Source organism: Palaemon carinicauda, unplaced genomic scaffold (assembly GCF_036898095.1).
Source record: "Palaemon carinicauda isolate YSFRI2023 unplaced genomic scaffold, ASM3689809v2 scaffold200, whole genome shotgun sequence".
Lineage (NCBI taxonomy): Eukaryota > Metazoa > Arthropoda > Malacostraca > Decapoda > Palaemonidae > Palaemon > Palaemon carinicauda.
In genome coordinates, this window is record NW_027169591.1 from 187,793 (window position 1) to 209,582 (window position 21,790).

The window sequence follows — 21,790 nt, forward strand, 5'->3', positions numbered from 1 at the left end:
GAGTACAAGGTGCAGGACAGGAGAAAATGAGAGTACAAAAAAAGAAAAGTGCTAAGAAGAGCAAGGTGATACTGAAGTACAGTACTAAGTAAAATGAAAAAGTCTATATACAACTATGAGTGATTGTGAATGCGTCTTGATTAGGGAAGTGCCAGAGAGCAAAACATAAGTTGAATGAAGTGAGAGATACTGTTGAGATTTTCTGAGTAGGAAAATTTTTGTAGAGAGAAGAGGGAGAAAATACAGTTTTGAACACATGAAATTAGCATTTTTTATTCTTTTAAAGGATATTTGAATATTCTTCATGGGACAATCATGATTGTGAGTAATCAGAGAGATGTACATGTAATTGATCGTGCGAGAAGAATAGAAGCTGGTGTACAGTATAGAAACAACAATGAGTTTGAAGTAGCGAAGATGGGTAAAACATGACAGTGGAGACGTATGACCATAGGCTGGAGATTTTAACAAGGAAGAAGTTTGGGGATCAGAATATAAATTAATATAAGGCATTGGTGAGGTTCTGTGCCACTGTACATGTGTGTGTGTTCTATTAAAAAAAACAAAGGGGAAAATAAGACATACAAACGGAAGATTGAAATGGGATGAGGTGTTTGAAATACTATTGAGAGCATGACTGAAAATAGGGTAAATATAATGAATGGAAGTAGTGTACAAGTTGGAAAGGAAGCAGGAGAGTAGTGTCTCCAGGTAGGAGGGGTTTTAGACGTTATAGAATGGGTCACAAGAAAAATGAATATATGAGGTCATTAAGTGCCTATTATGGTTGTGGAGAGAAAGGGCATCATGTTAACAAGTGGGGGTGTCTGTAGTTTTTGGGGACAGGGCAATCTCTTTCTTATTACTAGCCAAATCGTTTTTCATTATGGGGAAGATGTTCTTTACAATGATCCAACATACCATAATATGATGTTATTTTATCATATTTTATCATTTTGAATAATATCATAATTTACCTTTACCACGGCAATATTTTCTAGGTTCAGCACGGTCCGAACGCAAGTCACGGGTAGCTCCTACTTAGTTTCCAACTTTCCCGATAGATAGAGCCCGTGTCACCCCAGTCTAAGAAACGTTCGTTTTTACAATTTAATACTGTCCCGTCAATGTCCATATTTACTGCCTCGTTAAGTTTGTAGTTTTTAGGGAAACGTCATTTATAGTGATATTTGATACTGCTATGATAATTATCATGAATTGCTAGGTTAGGAAAAGGTCGTTACAATGCATCGTCCGCTGAAGCCACGGCCAACACTCGATCGTAAAATTTCCCCCAAGCATTGTTTCCTTCCTGACTCTAATAACACCTGTTTGGCGGCGCTCGGTTCGCCTATCAGCTGGTGGCGCAAGCTTGAACAGTTATCAATGTTCAGACTTATGTTTTCGCTAATTCCAACAATCTTCATTTTTAACCTCTTGTTAAGATTATTAATTCGTTGGGACACGTCCTAAAATTAGGCAGAATACTATTTTGTTTTATATACAACCAAAGGTTAGGCTAGCCAACATCAGGTTAAGATATTTCGGTAGATAAAGCCAGTGTCAAACATAGCAACCGAACTAAACCTTTCGTTGGCCGCATGATTTAAAATTTTTAATCCCCCCCCCCCACATGACCCGAGATTGACCTGGAGTCGACCCTTTCCAACTCTAACCGCCGTAATGGGTAGACGTGTTTCGTAGAGTTACTTTTTGAGCGATATTGTTGAGTTTATCACTCATATTGATCAAATTGATTCGATTAAGACTTTAATGTATATACACCTACGTGATTTTACTTGAGTTACCTCGAATTCTTTCATTATTTATTTCGAGAAGGCCTCTTAGGGGATTTTAGGGGACCATGTGAGAAGTGTACAATTGATGTTGCGACATCGAATGTTAAGGTAACCCTGAGTACTTTTTTATTATGATAATGTGGTTAAGATATAATTTTGAGTGCTGCCCATAACTTTTTTTTGTGTAAGAGAGAGACTTACGAAGGGGGTTCGGGGGCTTGTCCCCGGGTAGGGGTAGTGACCTGGGAACTACCAGGTTCGGTTAGGTTGGGTTTGTGAGGTTTATGTTAGCGACAGTGTTTGGGGGGTCGCAGGGGGTGGTTAGCCCCCCCGGTTAGTTCACGAGGAAGGTAAGGACATGGCTTGTAGGTCAGGTTAGGATGGGAATTTTGGGTTAGTTGTCCAATTTTTCTCGCACGTTTCTGACATCCATGACCAGAGTGGTCCTAGTATGTAGATTGTTGGGACAAGCATTTACAAAACTAGTGAATTTAATATTTCATTCCGTGATCATTCCCGCGAAAAAGAGCATATTTTGAACTTTTTTTTTCGCACGTTTCCAACATCCATGACCAGAGTGGTCCTAGTATGTAGATTGTTGGGACAAGCAATTACAAAACTAGTGAAATTAATATTATTTCATTCCGTGATCATTCCCGTAAAAAAAGAGCCGATTTCTGACTTTTTTTACTCGATTTTTGGCCGGTCCAAGGCCTGTCCCCATAAACTACATTAAATAAATGTGAAACGTGTAATAGTCTAGGCTGCACAGTAAGATAATACGAGTTTCAGTGTGTGAATGGGATGTGTGGAAATTGTGTTAGAGAACAAATTAGAATGAACGAGTGATGTACAGCAAGAGTGTTAGACTTACAGCATTTGTATGTTTCCTGCGAGATAGCAAGACTTCTGATGAGGTGTTGACTGACATCATGAGAGAAAAAGCAAGTATACAAAGGGTAAGTGAAGTATCTGAATAGAGAAAAGTTTAGTGATTTGATTGAGATAAGTGACTTGAGTGGATTTGGAATACACGACGAAGGTGGAGAGACGGATGTATTTCAAGTTGAGCTTAGGATGGAGGATCAGAGGGAACTGAATGAAAGCCCAGGTTGTGACAAAGACGAAGTTGACAGTATAAGAGCGTATAAAAGATTGTTAATTAAAGTGCATGTACTGTACCAGAGCATAAATGGGTGTTATGTAAAGCTATATGAGTGATGAGTGTGAACATCAAGACAATTATGGGATAACAATGGGAGGCAAATCTAGCAAGGATTGTATCAGTCGTAGTTTTTAATGTTTTGCAAGGTTTAAATTATACGTATCTTTGACTCCCTTTGGCCTGTTGTTATTATTATCATCATTACTACTTGCTAAGCTACAACCCTAAATGGAAAAGCGGGATGCTAAAAGCCCAGGGGCCCAAACAGGGAAACTAGCCCAGTGAGGAAAAGATACAAGAAAAAATAAAATATTTTAAGAACAGTAACATGAAAATATTTCCTATATACAGTAATATTAACTATAAAAACTTCAACAAAACAAGAGGAAGAAAAAGTAAATGGAATAGCGTGCCCAAGTATACTCTCAAGCAAGAGAACTCTAAATCCAGACAGTGGAAGAGTATGGTACAGAGACTATGGCACTGCTCAAGATTAAAGAACAATGGTTTGATTTTGGAGTGCCCATCTCCTTGAAGAGCTGCTTAACATAGCTAAAAGTCACTTCTACCCTTGCCAAGAGGAATGTAACCACTGAACAATTACAGTACAGTAGTTAACCCCTTGGGGGAAAAAGAATTGTTTGGTAATCTCAAGTGTTGTCAGGTGTATGAGGAAAGAGGAGAATCTGTAACGAATAGGACAATTATTCCATGTATGTGTAGGTAAAGGGTGAGTATATTGTAGCCAGAAGGATCCAGTGTAGTACTGTCTGGCCGGTCATAGGACCCCATTACACTCTAGCGGTAGTATCTTAACCTGTTGGCTGGTGCCCTGGCCAACCTACTACCCCTCACAATTCTGTCTTCTTTTGCAGGTACTGTGAATGAAAAGGATGGTGGCCTGTATGACTTCCCTACCACTACCCAATTGTTTTTAAACACCAGACCTGGTGGTGTCCTAGTAATTGAAAAGCTGTAGACTGTAAGATAGAAAGATTGTCAAAGTGTTTAACAGAGTTAGGATGAAAAAAGTCTAATTACAGTAATAGTGAGGAAGATAAGCATTTATCAACTATCATAAGTAAAACCGAAGGTATGAATAGGAAGGCGAGTTGAAATGAAAATGACAGTTTTTTTTTTGACGAAGAAAATACTACAATTTTTTTGGGTGACTGTTGTGTATTGTATTGGCCAGTCGAATAAAACTATCAGGAAGGAAACAATATGGTGAAATATCCTCATTCACAAATGGAATGAGACTTTCTATAAGGGAAGTAAACAACCCTACGATATTACTCTAAGATGAAAATATAGTATCGTGGTATGATATGTTATGATTGTTTCAGTCCAAAGTATTAGTGTCTTCCCATGGTATGTTTATATTCAAATGTGAGGTGTTTTTGTTTGTGGATAAGCAAGACATTTAGTGGTATGTTTACGGAAAAGAGGATTGGTGAAATTAATAAAGGTTAGGTATGGTAAATATCATGGCTTTTTCTAGTTTTCACCAAGTAAAACAGAGTTTTCAATGGAGCATATGCAAGTATTTGCCAGCATAGAATTATTGCAAAAATAGAGGGCAAGTTCCAACCTTAGGTTAATATTCTAGGTAAATGTACGTGAGTATGTATGTTTTTAGGTTACGGATAAAGTACTGTAGAAGTGAGTATTATTCTTTGGGGCACTGCTGCCAGGAACTATCAAGTCATTTGAACCAGAAAGGATAGTGAGTGGAGTAAGATTTGCTGAGGACAAAGTGTAAAGTAAATAGAACAGTATGGAAGAATAATTGAAGACTTGGAGAGAACTGTAGAGGAAATAATGTGAGAATGAATGGCTGAGGAAAGAAAACGAAGAACTTAAGAAGCTGATGAAAGGAGGATAGACGTTAAAGTGAAAGGTCATCTGAAAGTAGCAGAGACAATGGAAGAATGTCTGGAAGGATGAAAAGATAGGGAGTAGAAGGTGCAGGACAGGAGAAAATGAGAGTACAAAAAAGAAAAGTACTAAGAAAAGAAAAGTGCTAAGAAGACCAAGGTGATACTGAAGTACTAAGTAAAATGAAAAAAGTCTATATACAACCATGAGTGATAGTGAATGCGTCTTGATTAGGGAAGTGCCACAGATAGCAAAACATAAGTTGAATGGAGTGACAGATACTGTTGAGATTTTCTGAGTGGGAAAATTTTTGTAGAGAGAAGAGGGAGAAAATACAGTTTTGAACACATGAAATTAGCACTTTTTTTTTTTTTAAGGAAATTTGAATATTCTTCATGGGACAATCATGATTGTGAGTAATCAGAGAGAAGAATAAAAGCTGGTGTACAGTAGAGAAACAACAATGAGTTTGAAGTAGCGAAGATGGGTAAAACATGACAGTGGAGACGTATGACCATAGGCTGGAGATTTTAACAAGGAAGAAGTTTGGGGATCAGAATATAAATTAATACAAGGCATTGGTGAGGTTCTGTGCCACTGTACATGAGTGTGTGCGAGCTCTTAAAAAAAAACAAAGGGGAAAATAAGACATACAAATGGAAGATTGAAATGGGATGAGGTGTTTGAAATACTGTTGAGAGCATGACTTTGAAAATAGGGTAAATATAATGAATGGAAGTAGTGTGCAAGTTGGAAAGGAAGCAGGAGAGGAGTGTCTCCAGGTAGGAGGGGTTTTAGAAGTTATAGAATGGGTCACAGGAAAAATGAATATATGAGGTTATAAGTGCCTATTATGGTTGTGGAGAGAAAGGGCATCATATTAACAATTGGGGGTGTCTGTAGTTTTTGGAGACAGGGCAATCTCTTTCTTATTACTAGCCAAATCGTTTTTCATTATGGGGAAGATGTTCTTTACAATGATCCAACATACCATAATATGATGTTATTTTATCATATTTTATCATTTTGAATAATATCATAATTTACCTTTACCACGGCAATATTTTCTAGGTTCAGCACGGTCCGAACGCAAGTCACGGTTAGCTCCTGCTTAGTTTCCAACTTTCCCGATAGATAGAGCCCGTGTCATCCCAGTCTAAGAAACGTTCGTTTTTACAATTTAATACTGTCCCGTCAATCTCCATATTTACTGCCTCGTTAAGTTTGTAGTTTTTAGGGACACGTTATTTATAGTGATATTTGATACTGCTATGATAATTATCATGAATTTTTAGGTTAGGAAAAGGTCGTTACAATGCGTCGTCCGCTGAAGCCACGGCCAACACTCGATCGTAAAGTTTCCCTCAAGCATTGTTTCCTTCCTGACTCTAATAACACCCGCTTGGCGGCGCTCGGTTCGCCTATCAGCTGGTGGCGCAAGCTTGAACAGTTATCAATGTTCAGACTTATGTTTTCGCTAATTCCAACAATCTTCATTTTTAACCTCTTGTTAAGATTGTTAATTCGTTGGGACACGTCCTAAAATTAGGCAGAATACTATTTTGTTTTATATACAACCAAAGGTTAGGCTAGCCAACATCAGGTTAAGATATTTCGGTAGATAAAGCCAGTGTCAAACATAGCAACCGAACTAAACCTTTCGTTGGCCGCATGATTTAAAATTTTTAATCCCCCCCCCCCCACATGACCTGAGATTGACCTGGAGTCGACCCTTTCCAACTCTAACCGCCGTAATGGGTAGACGTGTTTCGTACAGTTACTTTTTGAGCGATATTGTTGAGTTTATCACTCATATTGATCAAATTGATTCGATTAAGACTCTAAGGTATATACACCTACGTGATTTTACTTGAGTTACCCCGAATTCTTTCATTATTTATTTCGAGAAGGCCTCTTAGGGGATTTTAGGGGTCCATGTGAGAAGTGTACAATTGATGTTGCAACATCGAATGTTAAGGTAAGCCTGAGTACTTTTTTATTATGACAATGTGGTTAAGATATAATTTTCAGTGCTGCCCATAACTTTTTTTGTGTAGGAGAGAGACTTACGAAGGGGGTCCGGGGGCTTGCCCCCAGGTAGGGGTAGTGACCTGGGAACTACTAGGTTCGGTTAGGTTGGGTTTGTGGGGTTTATGTTAGCGACAGTGTTTGGGGGGGGGTCGCAGGGGGGGGGGGGGGTAAGCCCCCCGGTTAGTTCACGAGGAAGGTAAGGACATGGCTTGTAGGTCAGGTTAGGATGGGAATTTTGGGTTAGTTGTCCAATTTTTCTCGCACGTTTCTGACATCCATGGCCAGAGTAGTCGTAGTATGTAGATTGTTGGGACAAGCATTTACAAAACTAGTGAATTTAATATTTCATTCCGTGATCATTCCCGCGAAAAAGAGCAGATTTTGAACTTTTTTTTTCGCACGTTTCCGACATCCATGACCAGAGCGGTCCTAGTATGTAGATTGTTAGGACAAGCAATTACAAAACTAGTGAAATTAATATTATTTCATTCCGTGATCATTCCCGTAAAAAAAGAGCCGATTTCTGACTTTTTTTACTCAATTTTCGGCCGGTCCAAGGCCTGTCCCCATAAACTACATTAAATAAATGTGAAACGTGTAATAGTCTAGGCTGCACAGTAAGATAATACGAGTTTCAGTGTGTGAATGGGATGTGTGGAAATTGTGTTAGAGAACAAATTAGAATGAACGAGTGATGTACAGCAAGAGTGTTAGACTTACAGTATTTGTATGTTTCCTGCGAGATAGCAAGACTTCTGATGAGGTGTTGACTGACATCATGAAAGAAAAAGCAAGTATACAAAGGGTAAGTGAAGTATCTGAAGAGAAAAATTTAGTAATTTGACTGAGATAACAAGTGACTTGAGTGGATTTGGAATACATGACGAAGGTGGGGAGACGGATGAATTACAAGTTGAGCTTAGGATGGAGGCTCAGAGGGAACTAAATGAAAGCCCCAGGTTGTGACAAAGACGAAGTTGACTGTATACGAGCGTATAAAAGACTGTCATAAAAGTGCAAGTACTGTACCAGAGTATGAATGGGTGTTATGTAAAGCTATATGAGTGATGAGTGTGAATATCAAGACAGAATTATGGGATGACAATGTGAGGCAAATCTAGCAAGGATTGTATCAGTCGTAGTTTTTAATGTTTTGCAAGGTTTAAATTTTACGTATCTTTGACTCCCTTTGGCCTGTTATTATTATCATCATCATTAATACTTGCTAAGCTACAACCCTAGATGGAAAAGCGGGATGCTAAAAGCCAAGGGGCCCCAAAAGAGAAACTAGCCCAGTGAGGAAAGGATACAAGAAAAAAAAAATATTTTAGGAACAGCAACATGAAAATATTTTCTATATAATATAAACTATAGAAACTTCAACAAAACAAGAGGAAGAAAAAGTAAATGGAATACTGTGCCCGAGTATACTCTCAAGCAAGAGAACTCTAACCCAAGACAGTGGAAGAGTATGGTACAGAGACTATGGCACTGCTCAGGAATAAAGAACACTGGTTTGATTTTGGAGTGCCCATCTCTTTGAAGAGCTGCTTAATATAGCTAAAAGTCACTTCTACCCTTACCAAGAGGAATGTAACCACTGAACAATTACAGTACAGTAGTTAACCCCTTGGGGGAAGAAGAATTGTTTGGTAATCTCAAGTGTTGTCAGGTATATGAGGACAGAGGAGAATCTGTAACGAATAGGACAACTATTCCATGTATGTGTAGGTAAAGGGTGAGTATATTGTAGCCAGAAGGATCCAGTGTAGTACTGTCTGGCTGGTCATAGGACCCCATTACACTCTAGCGGTAGTATCTTAACCTGTTGGCTGGTGCCCTGGCCAACCTACTACCCCTCACAATTCTGTCTTCTTTAGCAGGTACTGTGAATGAAAAGGATGGTGGCCTGTATGACTTCCCTACCACTACCCAATTGTTTTTAAACACCAGACCTGGTGGTGTCCTAGTAATTGAAAAGCTGTAGACTGTAAGAGAGAAAGATTGTCAAAGTGTTTAACAGAGTTAGGATGAAAAAAGGGATTTTCACGAAGGAAAAATCTATTTCTGGGGAGAGACCTGTGGCGCCCGGTGAAAAGTCCTTCTTGTATACCTTTTCTGATAAAAACCTTCCAATTATACCAGAGAAAGATAAAAGCATGGAATGCTGAGGTTACAACCCTCGCGCGAGCACCTTTTGGGTGTCGTGTATAAAGCAAAGGCGCGTGAAATCCACTATTCACAGGTTGTCTTCCATTTAGTTAATTCCTTCGCCAAAGGGATGGGCCGATACAGAGGCCCTAGACACACCCCCATCGCCGCACCACCCACGCCACGACGCGAGCGCCATCTGAACAACATCCTTCTGTATTGGCCATGATGGCTTGGAAAGGAAAGGGTGGGATCGTGTAAAATAAGGGGAAGGGTTTCACCGGGCGCCACAGGTCTCTCCCCAGAAATAGATTTTTCCTTCGTCAAAATCCCTTTTCTGGGTCGAACCTGTGGCGCCCGGTGAAAATGTACCAGAGAATGCCTTCCAAGCCCAACAATAACTACTAATTTAATAAGGGGAGAGAAACAACACCATGTAAAGAAAATCATATATAATTAAGGTAAGTAGGCATAAAATATAAACTAGCCACAGGGCATAGTGAGAGTAAGGGTAAACAAACATGATAACAAGGAAACCTCTGAGTATCAGAGGAAAACATGCAACAAAACTGACATGGCTAAGAATATCCCAACTTTATAACAAGGGAAAACAATAATAGTTACAATCATATTAACCTAATATGTAATACACTTAGGGCTAACGAACCACCAAGGAAGCGGCGTCGTGGTGCGAGTGGCGGGTAGGAGGGAGAAGAGAAGAGATGGATGAAAGGAAGAACAAAAGATCAATGGGGAGAGATAAGGCTCCCAGCTGCAACCGTTGGGTATTTAAGATCCTGTAAGTTCTTTAGATAGTGGCGTTTGAAGACCATAGGAGATTTCCAACCCGTGTACTTCTTAAGGTTATCAAAGTCCATATTCTGGAAATAGTTGATGGAGGTAGCTATCGATCGGATATCATGAGCATGGGGAAATGATCCCGGATTGGCTTGTTTAATGAAGTATAGGATCTGTTGCCTAATGCCACGTATGGAAATGGTACCTCCTTGTTCTCTGATAAACAAGGGGCCAGACGATCGGGTAGCAGTCCTGGCTAAAAAGGCCCTGAGAGTGGTGACCGGACATAGAGAAGTATCTTGGAGAAGAGGAATAATCTTCCAAGGGGACCACCTATTTTGGGGGTCCTCGTTCTTAGCTAGGAACGCCCTGTCTGGTGAAAGAAGTACCTCACCTGAAGGGAGGAAATCCATGTTCTCTGAGTTTCGTGAGAGAGCTGCTAGTTCTGAGATTCTGGAACCCGAGGCCAAAGCTGTTAGAAATAAAGTCTTCCTAAGAAGAGTGATATAAGAGCAGGATTCGTTGTCCGTGTCAGAGGCCAGTTTGAGGACATCATTTAGAGACCAAGAGACCTTTTGAGGACGGACCGAAGGTCGAAGCCTAGCACATGCTTTTGGAATAGATGAGAAATAAGACTCCGCCAGGTTAATGTTAAACCCAACCAGGAAGACTTTCCTCAGAGCTGACTTAATGGTGGTTATAGTGCTAGCTGCTAGGCCTTTGTCAAAAATGGACCTAAAGAAGGAGATGGCTAAATTAGGAGTCATAACCGAATGGTCTGAAGTCCTTAAGAAATCCGCTAGTTTCTTAACCGCCGAATCATATTGGCGAATCGTTGAGTCCCTTTTGTCTGATTCTATAAAGAGGACATTACCTGGGTCGATGTTTGCGTCCCTACGTGCCGCAAACTTCATGAAATCCACAAAGTTAGGGTTTTGGCTATCCTTGAGGAATCTGACACAGTCCGTGTTTGGACCACCTGGGTCAGTTTGGGGAATGGGATCCGGAAGGGACGGAGTTTCAACTCGAGGAGGAGAGGAAACCAACTGCTCTTTGGCCAGTGAGGTGCCACTAAAGCTACTGCCCCGTTGAAGGAGCGGAGTTTGTGCAAGACTTTCAGTAGAAGATTCACTGGAGGGAATAAGAAGATCTTCTGCCAATGGTTCCAATCCAGGGTTAATGCGTCCATGGCATAAGCCTGAGGGTCCAGGTTCGGTGTCACATAACATGGGAGTTTGTGATTGAGTCGGGTCGCGAATAGATCTACCTGGAGACCTGGAACCAGCCTGAGTATCCACCGGAAGGAGTGCATGTCCAGGGACCACTCCGATTCCAGTGGGCTCGTCCTGGATAATGCGTCTGCTATCACATTCTGGACTCCTGCTAGGTGAGTTGCTGACAGGAACCAGTCTTTGTCGGCTGCCAAGGTGAAGATATTGACCAGGATCTGATTCAGGTTGGGTGATTTGGACCCCCCCCCCTGTTGAGGCAGTGGACTACGGCCGTGCTGTCTGAGACTACTCTGATGTGGGTCGACCTCGGAGGGGAGATTCTCTTCAGGGTCAAGAACACCGCCATGGCTTCGAGAACATTGATATGGAACTGTCTCATGGCGGATGACCAAGAGCCCTGACACATCTGATGTTGGGAGTAACCCCCCCCAACCACTCAGAGACGCGTCGGTATGAATTGTCACTTGTGGAGAGGGGAACTGTAGAGGAACCGACTTGGAGAGGTTCCTCCGATCGGACCATGGTTGTAGTCTCATTTTCAAGACAGAGGGGATCTTCGAGGTCTTGTCTCTTAAAGGTATTGTCGCCCTCTTTCTCCAAACTCGATTGATGTCTTTGAGTTTGGCTTTTAATAGGAGATCGGTCAGTGAGGCAAACTGGAGTAGGCCGAGGACTCGTTCTAAAGCTCTTCTGGACACCTGTTTGTGTTTGAGAAAGTTCCTGACCTTGGAAGCTATCTCCCTCACCTTCTTGGGAGGAAGGGAGAGCTTGTGCTTTGAGAGGTCCCAACGGATGCCTAACCATTCGAAGAGGCTTGATGGTTGTAGGCGGGACTTCCGGAGGTTGACTTGGAAGCCCAGTTTGGCGAGAAAATGGAGTACCTTCGACGTAGCTCTTTTACATTCCTGGTGCGACTGGGCCCAAATGAGCCAATCGTCCAGATAGGCGACGATTTGTATCCCTTGGTGTCTGAGTTGCTCGAGCACCGTCTCCCCCAGTTTCGTGAATACCCTGGGGGCAATGCTGAGACCGAAGGGCATGACTTTGAATGCGAAGGCTCTCTTGCCGAGACGGAAGCCTAGGTAAGGAGAGAAGTTTCGAGCTACTGGGACATGATAATAGGCGTCGGTAAGATCGATAGAGGTGGTGACGGCCCCACGGGGAAGTAAGGTCCGTACCTGAGAGATAGTCAGCATACGGAACTTGTCGCAAAGGATGTAAGAGTTGAGCTTCGACAAGTCCAGAACTACCCTCAACGCCGACGAGTCTTTCTTCGGGACTGTAAACAGGCGGCCTTGGAATTTCAGGGATCGAACCCGCTTGATTGCTCTCTTCTTGAGTAACTCCGCAGTGTACTCTTCCAGGATGGGAGTGGGTCTCTGGAAGAAGGTCACCGGTGGAGGAGGGGATCCCTGTGACCATTTCCAACCCAAGCCCCTTGATATTATGCTGTGAGCCCATGGACTGAAGGTCCAATGATCCCGGAAGTGATAAAGTCTCCCTCCTACCGGCATCACATCATTGGGAGGGAGTGAACTTAGGGCCCCTCCCTCCACGGGAACCCCTTGCTCTGGGCCCGCCGCGTTGGCGGAACTGTCCTCTACCTCTGGAACTCCCTCTTTGGTATCCACGAAAGGAACCGGAGGGTTCGTAGGCAGGGTTGTATGCAGGTGAGGGCATCCAAGAGGGGTTGGGCTGTGTACCAGGGGGAGCAGCGAGGTAGACTACCTGCTGAGGAGGCGCCTGTTGTCGAGAAGTCGAGGCCGCGGAAGGCTGTGGGGACGAGGTACCCCGGGCCGCTTTGTAAGGACTAAACCTCAGCTTCTTCTTGAAGAATGTGTGTCTCTGGGGTTCGAACCTCTTTTTGGCTGAGAGACCCCACCTTACCTGCAAATTCTGGTTTGCCCTCGCTGCGTCCTGAAGAACCATATCCACCTCGGTCTGAGGGAAGAGGGTCTTACCCCAGCAGGAGGAAGCTATCAGTCTGTTCGGCTTATGCCTGATGGTGGCCTCCGACAGAACGAACTTCCTGCAACTAACCCGAGCTGACCAGAAGTCATGGAGATCTATTTGGTAGGATAGCAGCTGGTTCTTTGTGGCGACTCTGAACAGCGTTTCCTCTGGGTAAAGAGATGCAAGGGACTCCATGGAGGTGATGGATTGGAGGGACCTAGCAAGTCTAGTACGGGTCTCGAACTCAGTTTTGAGAAGACTCTCTATTAATCTGGGAAGCTTCTCAGAGAAAAGAGTAGAGGCACAGTCCGGGTCTAGTTTCCCCACCGTGAAGGTAGAGGCCGCAGCATCCCAGGCTGCCGAGGAACCCGGAATAAGCAAAGAGGTGGGGTCCGTCTCCTTGAGAGCCGGCATGGAAGAGCCTTCTTTGATGGCCTGTATAGTCAGCTCTGTGACTTTGTCTATGAGCGGCAAAGAGATGGAGGCCGCTGTCGTAAAAATAGTGTAGGAACCCTTGTGAGGGGTGAGCTTGGAGTTAATACACCCCCACTCTGATAGTGTTCTGGCCCAGATAGCCTGGGCCTGCTCTTTTGGAAATATGACCGTTTCCTTCGGTACCTTGTCCATACGGACCAATGCATGTTCCTTTAACCGTACAAAACCATTGAACAGGAATGCTAGGCCCGGGGGATAGAACTCCAGGTCCTCTAGAGGGCGGGTGCCCATGCCCTCCAGAGTTAGGGAGCCATCTACGAATGGAGCATGCAAAGCAAACCGCCAAGGATTGTTTTTATCGAAGGGCGGCAGCTTCGATGCGTCTGGGGCAGAAGGGGGAGGGAACTGAGTTCCGGCGCGGATCAGAGTAGCCATCATATCCTTAATCTCTGTTATTGCACCAGAGTGATGTTGAACTTGATCCCTGACCAATCCTTTGATCAGTTGGATGGGGAGGAGATCAGCCCAGGGTACCTGAAAGTCACCCGTTGGTTTTTTCTTGGATTTGGTAGACTTAGACTTCTTAGGAGTAGTGGTTTTACGAGGAGCAATATGAATATCAGGAGCTGTCGAGGGTCCGGGGACCGGTGACGTTGATACTGGCAAAGCTGAAGTCTTATAAGTTCGAAGTGGCTTCACCTTGGGTCGTACGGAGGCAGAGGGATCCCGAGGAGAAGCCTTAGAGTTATCAAAACCTAGAAAGGAAGAGGTAGAAGAGGGAGTAGGAGAGAAAAGGGTTTCCACCAACTCGGCACCACTTACCTGCTCGTCCCTGGGTTCTACGTCTATATCCAGACCAGCTATGTCCATCGGTACGAGGGTTTCGTCCTCCACGGAAATGGTAGCCCTGACTTCTTCAATTAAAGGGGCAGCAAGGTCAGGAGAGACTGCAGCAGTAGTCGAGCCTGGGAAGAGACGGGAGGCCATATCCCCATCGAGGAGATAGGGTGCGCCAGACGGGGCATTCCTGCCAAAGCCCGACACCCACGGACGAAGAGTAGCCCTTGCTGACCGAAGAGAGACATCATCGGCCTGTAAGATTTGCAGTGATTAGTGATGGAGGAGGGGGTTTGCCCTCCCAAATATACTGTGTATATCATATTCATGTCTATATTAGTGTCTGCCAACGAGAAATAAGGAACAAAGGGAAAACCCACTTACATCATCATTCAGCAGAACTGACAACAACTCGTAACAGAACGAGCACAAATCCGGGAACCACACTGGGTATTGGGCCTGTCCCGGTTCCTGGATAAAGGGAATGGAGCAGTGAGCATGAGACCGGCAGAGGTCATGCCCAACGGGGTCGCTGAACGAGGCAGAGCATCCTTCAGCAGTACAACGGGCCTTCTGTAAAAGAAAGGAGACATGAGTCTGGTGTTGCTTGAAACTCTGATAAGGGATAAAAAACCTATTATTTTAGAGTTCTGGCACTCACTGAATTACCTAAGCACCCATATTGCATTGACCAAACAACTGACTATTAACTTTAAGTTGATACCGCCCCATACCATTGTTGGCACTTTAATATTCAATTGTCTGTATATTTGTAATGCACCCAATGTCTGTTAATGACATAAGGATAAAAAGCTTAAAGCAATCCGCCGACCTCCAAGGGTCGGGGAAGCAGTGACATGCCCTTAAAATAAATACAAACACCAGCCTTAGCTAAAGGCAAGGCAAATATAAGTGTGAAGTGTATGGGCGACCTCCGGTGAAGCCGGAGCTCCGGTGAGGCCGGATCGTAATGAAATGTCCTGAATAAAGGAGCCTTAGCTAATTAGCTAAGGCAACTTTAAGTGTGAAGTGTTTGGGCGACCTCCGGTGACGCCGGAGGATAATGAGATGCCCTGAATAATTCAATTGTGGCTAATAATTCAATTGTGAAAGATAAAAAGCTAAGTCGTAGCTAAAGACTAAAGCTTAGATTATAGTAAAGCGTATTTACGATCTCCGGTGAGGCCGGAGGGAGAAGAAAGGTCCTGAATAATTATTGTGAATAACAAACACAGTTGTAATAACAAAGGCTATTGTGGATATGGCCGTGGCCTGAGACCGAAGTAAGGGCCACCGGAGGGTCGTATCTAAACAATATGAAGCCCGTCCCATGTAGTAAACAATATAAATATAACAATAGAACGAAAGTTATTGAGAATCCCTCGTGGCGGAGTATAACTCAAGGCGGAGTGGAAAACGTTCATAACTACTCCCGAGCCGTAACGGGGAGAGGACGAAACACGGACCAAAATAACGCTAACAATTGAAAAGTCACGAAAAATAAATAACTCGTAAGTTATCATCCACCCAGAGGGGGAGAGGTGAGGGAGGGAGAACCCGCTGAACGCACAAAACGGAAAACGGGAAATCCGCTCCCCCACCGGAGCCAAGAAAGAAAACGAGAGAAAGGGGTAACTCGTGACTGCGAACAGAAAACGGGGACCCCAATCTCTCGCTCTCTTGGACACAAAAACAGGACTAAAAATCACAAAACACTATTATAAACGTATAAAATAAAAATGTACATCCATATAACACTACGATCGAAGAATAGCATTCGTTAAAACTTAAAATAAATAGCACAGTCGAGTGACGAACGCCTCGGGCGGTTACTAAACAAAAACAAAGCTAAATCGCTATCTCGATCGTAGGCTGGACTTACTAGCAAAAAGTACCATGAGCATAAATACACAAAAAAATAAAAATAAAAATAATAACGGTTCTAAAGGCATAAGGCCAGGGACTTAACCAAGAACCTAAGTGACAGAGTACTAAACGGGCAGATAAAGATGAATTCCCAAACAAGCGAACAAACAATGGCCGCCATGAAAGGCCAGACGGGAATAATAAAACAGACTATACTGGATATAAAACAAAAGCCCGGTACAATAAAATACTGTCAAAACAAACTATGGTACTTAACATTGGAATGTGTGAAGATGGAGCTTCGGACATGACAAAATAAATCCACGATAGATAAAAAAGACCGAGAGCACAACAAAACAAATCAACACTTTGTATTCCAAAAAGAAGGATGTTGTTCAGATGGCGCTCGCGTCGTGGCGTGGGTGGTGCGGCGATGGGGGTGTGTCTAGGGCCTCTGTATCGGCCCATCCCTTTGGCGAAGGAATTAACTAAATGGAAGACAACCTGTGAATAGTGGATTTCACGCGCCTTTGCTTTATACACGACACCCAAAAGGTGCTCGCGCGAGGGTTGTAACCTCAGCATTCCATGCTTTTATCTTTCTCTGGTATAATTGGAAGGTTTTTATCAGAAAAGGTATACAAGAAGGACTTTTCACCGGGCGCCACAGGTTCGACCCAGAAAAGTCTAATTACAGTAATAGTGAGGAAGATAAGCATTTATCAACTATCATAAGTAAAACCGAAGGTATGAATAGGAAGGCGAGTTGAAATGAAAATGACAGTTTTTTTTTGACGAAGAAAATACTACGATTTTTTTGGGTGACTGTTGTGTATTGTATTGGCCAGTCGAATAAAACTATCAGGAGGGAAACAATATGGTGAAATATCCTCATTCACAAATGGAATGAGACTTTCTATAAGGGAAGTAAACAACTCTACGATATTACTGTAAGATGAAAATATAGTATCGTGTTATATGTTATGATTGTTTCAGTCCAAAGTGTAAGTGTCTTCCCATGGTATATTTATATTCAAATGTGAGGTGTTTTTGTTTGTGGATAAGCAAGACATTTAGTGGTATGTTTACGGAAAAGAGGATTGGTGAAATTAATAGAGGTTAGGTATGGTAAATATCATGGCTTTTTCTAGTTTTGAACAAGTAAAACACAGTTTTCAATGGAGCATATGCAAGTATTTGCCGGCATAGATTTATTGCAAAAATAGAGGGATAGTTCCAGCCTTAGGTTAATATTCAGGGTAAAACTGTGAATAAAGTATAAGTAGAAGTGTGTTAGATTTTGGTACATAGTAACCCAGAAGTCTCCAAAAGAATGTGACTAATGCTTTCGATAAATTAGTTTTGGCTGACAGGAGAGAGAAGAAATCCAGATTGTTGGACAAACATGTAAAATGATTAATTAGAAAGTAGAGACAAGTGTTTTTCCAGTCAAGAGAAATTTAGGTTCTTTAAGAGGAGAGGATGGTTAGGAGAGAGACTCAAAGAATGGTGTCAACACCCGTCTCCTAGAAAGAATGAAAATGGGAATATAGGTATACAAAAATATGAAAAATATAGTAAGAAAATCACTTTCAATACAATACATAAAGAAAAAACTACTCAAAATTAACCAGTAAGCAGCTGACATTAGCAACCAACAGTATATTAATTATGTACCAGGTGTTTATAAAAACTATGTAAGCTTAAATGTACGAACTGGAATTACAAGTGAGACCAGAGTTACAATTCAAATAAGAGTATTATGGAATGAGTGATTGTAAGCTACAAAACAACTCAAGAACTGAAAGATGAATGTGAAAAAGAAAGGACAAAATTATAATACAAATTGATGTTACAGCAGACCAGGATATGGAGCCCAAAGTAAATGGGATTTCCTCTTGGGAATTGAAACAAATGAGTCAAAGGATTTATAAGAATACAGTATAAAAGAGTGAAAAGGGTAGAAAATGATGAAAGAACAGCAGAACATTTAAAGAGCTAAGTGGAGGATGTAAAGACTGTATATTGAACACGTCCATGCTGGGCCAACAGGCAAACATAGGGCTATAAACACTTAAGACACAAGAGATTAGAGAGATTGCAGGCATTGAAAGAGAAACATAAAAGCAGATATGAAAGAAGGGAAACAATAGTGATAGATTCAATGCATGGTAAAGGTAGGTACAAGTTAGTTTGTGAAACTAGACGAAGACAAGCAAAGAGTATCTCAAATGAGACTGTAAAACAGTAAGAATTTCTTACAGGAAACAAAGAAGTCACAGTAATTTATAAGGACAATTATCTAGGTCTAAGAGATATGAATAGGAATACTGAAGCATATCTAAAAGAGGAGAAGAATAATATAAAATGGCAAAAGACTACAGGTATCACTAGGAAATAAAATGATGGTCTTTTGGAAGCAAGGTAGAAGGGTGTATGTACAAGTGTTAGAGAGAAGCTACACAACCAATATAGCTGAAGAGGAAACAAACAGCACAAGAATATAAAGTCACTTGAGAGAATGAAATCAGAGATTTAAATCAGGCATTGAACATGAAACACAGCAGACATATTTCACCTTAACTCACCACTAATTGCAACAGAAACCAAAATTTTTACAGTTTGTTCAGTAGGGTACCATCCACAATATATAAAAAGTTCCACAAAATCTTTTCAGTGGAATACTATCTTTTTTAAAAGTTGAACTTTCAGGATTTCACGACCAGACGAACAACGTACAGCAACACTTCACATGAAGTTCTCAAGACATATTTGATGTTCTAAGCTATGTTTTCCAGGCAAGCCTTAACTAGCATTATATGTGCTATGCAACTGGTATAAGAAGTGTGTATGATATGGCATGTCCAGGTATTGGATTCTAAGGCTAGGATGACTGCAGCATGTATGACATTCATTATTAGGTGGATATTTCCCAATAAAGACTTTCTTTAGGCCTATACTAATATTCAACCATTTCTTGTCAGGGTCATCATGGTAGATAACAAATTTTGTAATACGAACCTGACAGAGGAAGCACTAACCACACTGGGTGATAAAGGTTGTGAGGGCATAGCAAAAGTAATTCTTTAAAGTGAATTCAGTATTGTCGTGAAACCGAGTGATTGTCACAGAGAATGCGAGAATATTTTTTTTTTCATGAGTAAAACTAAACAGCTCAAACGACATTGTTCTTCAAGCAGTGATAGTTCCTACTCTTTGCTCCAAAATATCATTTTCATATAAGGACTAACGTTTGTTCTGTGGAACAAGTAAAAAATATGGCATGAAGAAAAAACTATTTGACTTAACTCCCGTATCGACAGTACTATTATTTAGGTTTGTGATGACATTAAGGATGACTGAGCAGACATAGTGAAAGAAAGCACTTGGGATTACGAGTTTTATTTTACTCTGTAATAAACAACTTTATTGTGGAAGTATGTATGTGCAGAAAGTGTGTGTAGGGGGGGAGGAGGAGTAAGAGTTAACTCATTTTCTGGGCTCGACCTGTGTCGCTCCGTGAAATGCTCCTTATAGCACCATTTCTAAGGCATAGATACTGCTAAATATACCAGAGAAAAAAGATGCATGGAATGCTAGGAATATACCCAGCTTTCTCACTCTAATAGAGTGTCGGTATAGTAACTGGGGCGTGTTAGAACCACGACCATAGGTCCCTAACCAGTTAGACCTCTCCTTCTTCAATATCCCCTGGAACTACGAGGTGCCGTTCTACATCCGACTACTGCCTTCTACTACGACTAACCTCCCCCCACCCCTACCCTTCCCAACGCTCTCTCCCACATTCTTTCCTAGCACCAGCGAGGTTCACATATGTTGTTTTATAGCTCTGTATTAACACTTTTACTTGAAAGATTAAACAAGTATAAGTAAAAGAGTTCTTCGTTTTGGATTGTCTTGATTAGTCAAGAAGTTATGATGACTTGAAGAAGCACAAAGTTAAAATATGGCAAAATAGAGAATTTTTCCTTCTGTTACTTCACTATGTTCCAATCTGACTATTCTTGGGTGTAAGTATGTTATAAGGAGCCTTTGTTCAACAAATAACACTGGTTTTATTTCTGTTGCAATTAGAGGTGAGTCCTGGTGTTCTTTTACTGGCCTAACACTGAGTACATCTTGAATAGTGAGTAAAGGACATATAAATACACCACCGGGCCAGAATGGATTATACAACTGAGATTGGGTTTCAAAGACCAGGATATAGCAATTTCAGAAGGGAGTAGTTGATAGAAGGGGAGGAAAGTTTTAGGGTTAAGGAAGGTAGGTTAAGTTCATGTAGCCTTGAGAAGTGTTATGAATCCTGGAAAGTAGAACAGAGAAGAATTATTGTAGATTGGCATTATATGCATGTTTCAGGTGTGGTGAAAAAAACACCTTATTGGCTGGTGAAAGAGGAGGAGGATTGTGGTCAAATATTATCGATGTAGTAAACTGAGTATATAGAAACTGGATGTTGGTGTAATCTTACGAGTGAATCGTAGTTGTGGTTAGGATGGGCATCATGCAAAGAGCAATGTGGCAAGTTTACTGAATATGGTGCAGATGGGCATGTTACACATGTATGTAGGAGGGATTGATTAGGTAAAATAAGATATTAGGAAAATTAGTAAGAGTTCATCTGAGTAACTCATCCTGTGTGTTTGGAGTGAATGTGAAGCATGTGTGAAATTGATGTGAATTGGTATTGAATGAGTTGATAGGATTGATACTGGTTAGGTATGCACATGAGTTAAGGAATGTACTTGAATTCAAGGCATGTATAGGTGAAGTGAATATGATAGGCATTTTCAATATACCACTACTAAATTTACAAACAAAGTAAGGGGAAAATATCATATTTGCAAGGTTGATGATGGAGGAGGATAATTTGTGTGTGGTCGAGGAAAAGAATTAGAAAAATATTTTGTACATCCAAGAGCTGAATATGACGAAATTAACAATGAATGGTAATATTTGTGGGGAATTTTATTTGAATGAAGATGGTCGAGTGAGTACCAAGGTGTGGAAAGGAGTGCCGTTGGTAGATTGAGAAAGTGTAAATCATTGCAAGAGAGAGGCGAGGTTATTAATGTAAAAGTTGCATGGCCAAGTAGTCTGCAGAGACACTATGGTACTGCTTACAGCTAACAGTGATAGCTCCAATAGGAGGGGGAAGGCCATCAACCAAGTAGAGGGAAAGGAGATGATATTTTGCTTAGCGAAATGATTGAGGGAAATCAGAAATGGAGAAGTAATGATAAATAAGAGATGGATGTAAAAATGCTAAAAATGTCCTGCAAGAAAAGCTCTCACAAAAGGTTTCCACAATAAGCTAAAGAAAGAAGTATACCGTAAGGAAAGAGAAAGATTATATCACCTAATTAAGTCGGTGGGAGATGCATTAGAAGCTTTTGAGATTAATGTTGGTGTCTATTAAATACAGAGATGTGTAGAAATAGAGGTCCATTGAACCTGGTGTTAACAGGAGGAGGAAAGGAAAAGCCTGGAGAGAACTGAACAAATTTAGTTGACTTACCTGAAGCTTTCAGGTATTTTCGTCTTTCATTATTTCATCTTCTTGAGTTTTTTGGCAGCTATGACAAATCTGGAAAAAAGTAAATAAATGAGCATTTTTATACATT

At 41.5% G+C, this 21,790-nt stretch overlaps 1 long non-coding RNA gene across 1 annotated transcript in view; it reads right to left on the reverse strand.

The window, feature by feature from the left end:
• LOC137635949 (uncharacterized) overlaps positions 1 to 21,790 on the reverse strand; it is a 214,976-nt gene that overhangs the window by 181,097 nt on the left and 12,089 nt on the right. The window contains exon 2 of the long non-coding RNA XR_011042866.1: positions 21,685 to 21,753. This is a non-coding gene — a long non-coding RNA (uncharacterized lncRNA). The remainder of the gene's footprint in view (positions 1 to 21,684; positions 21,754 to 21,790) is intronic.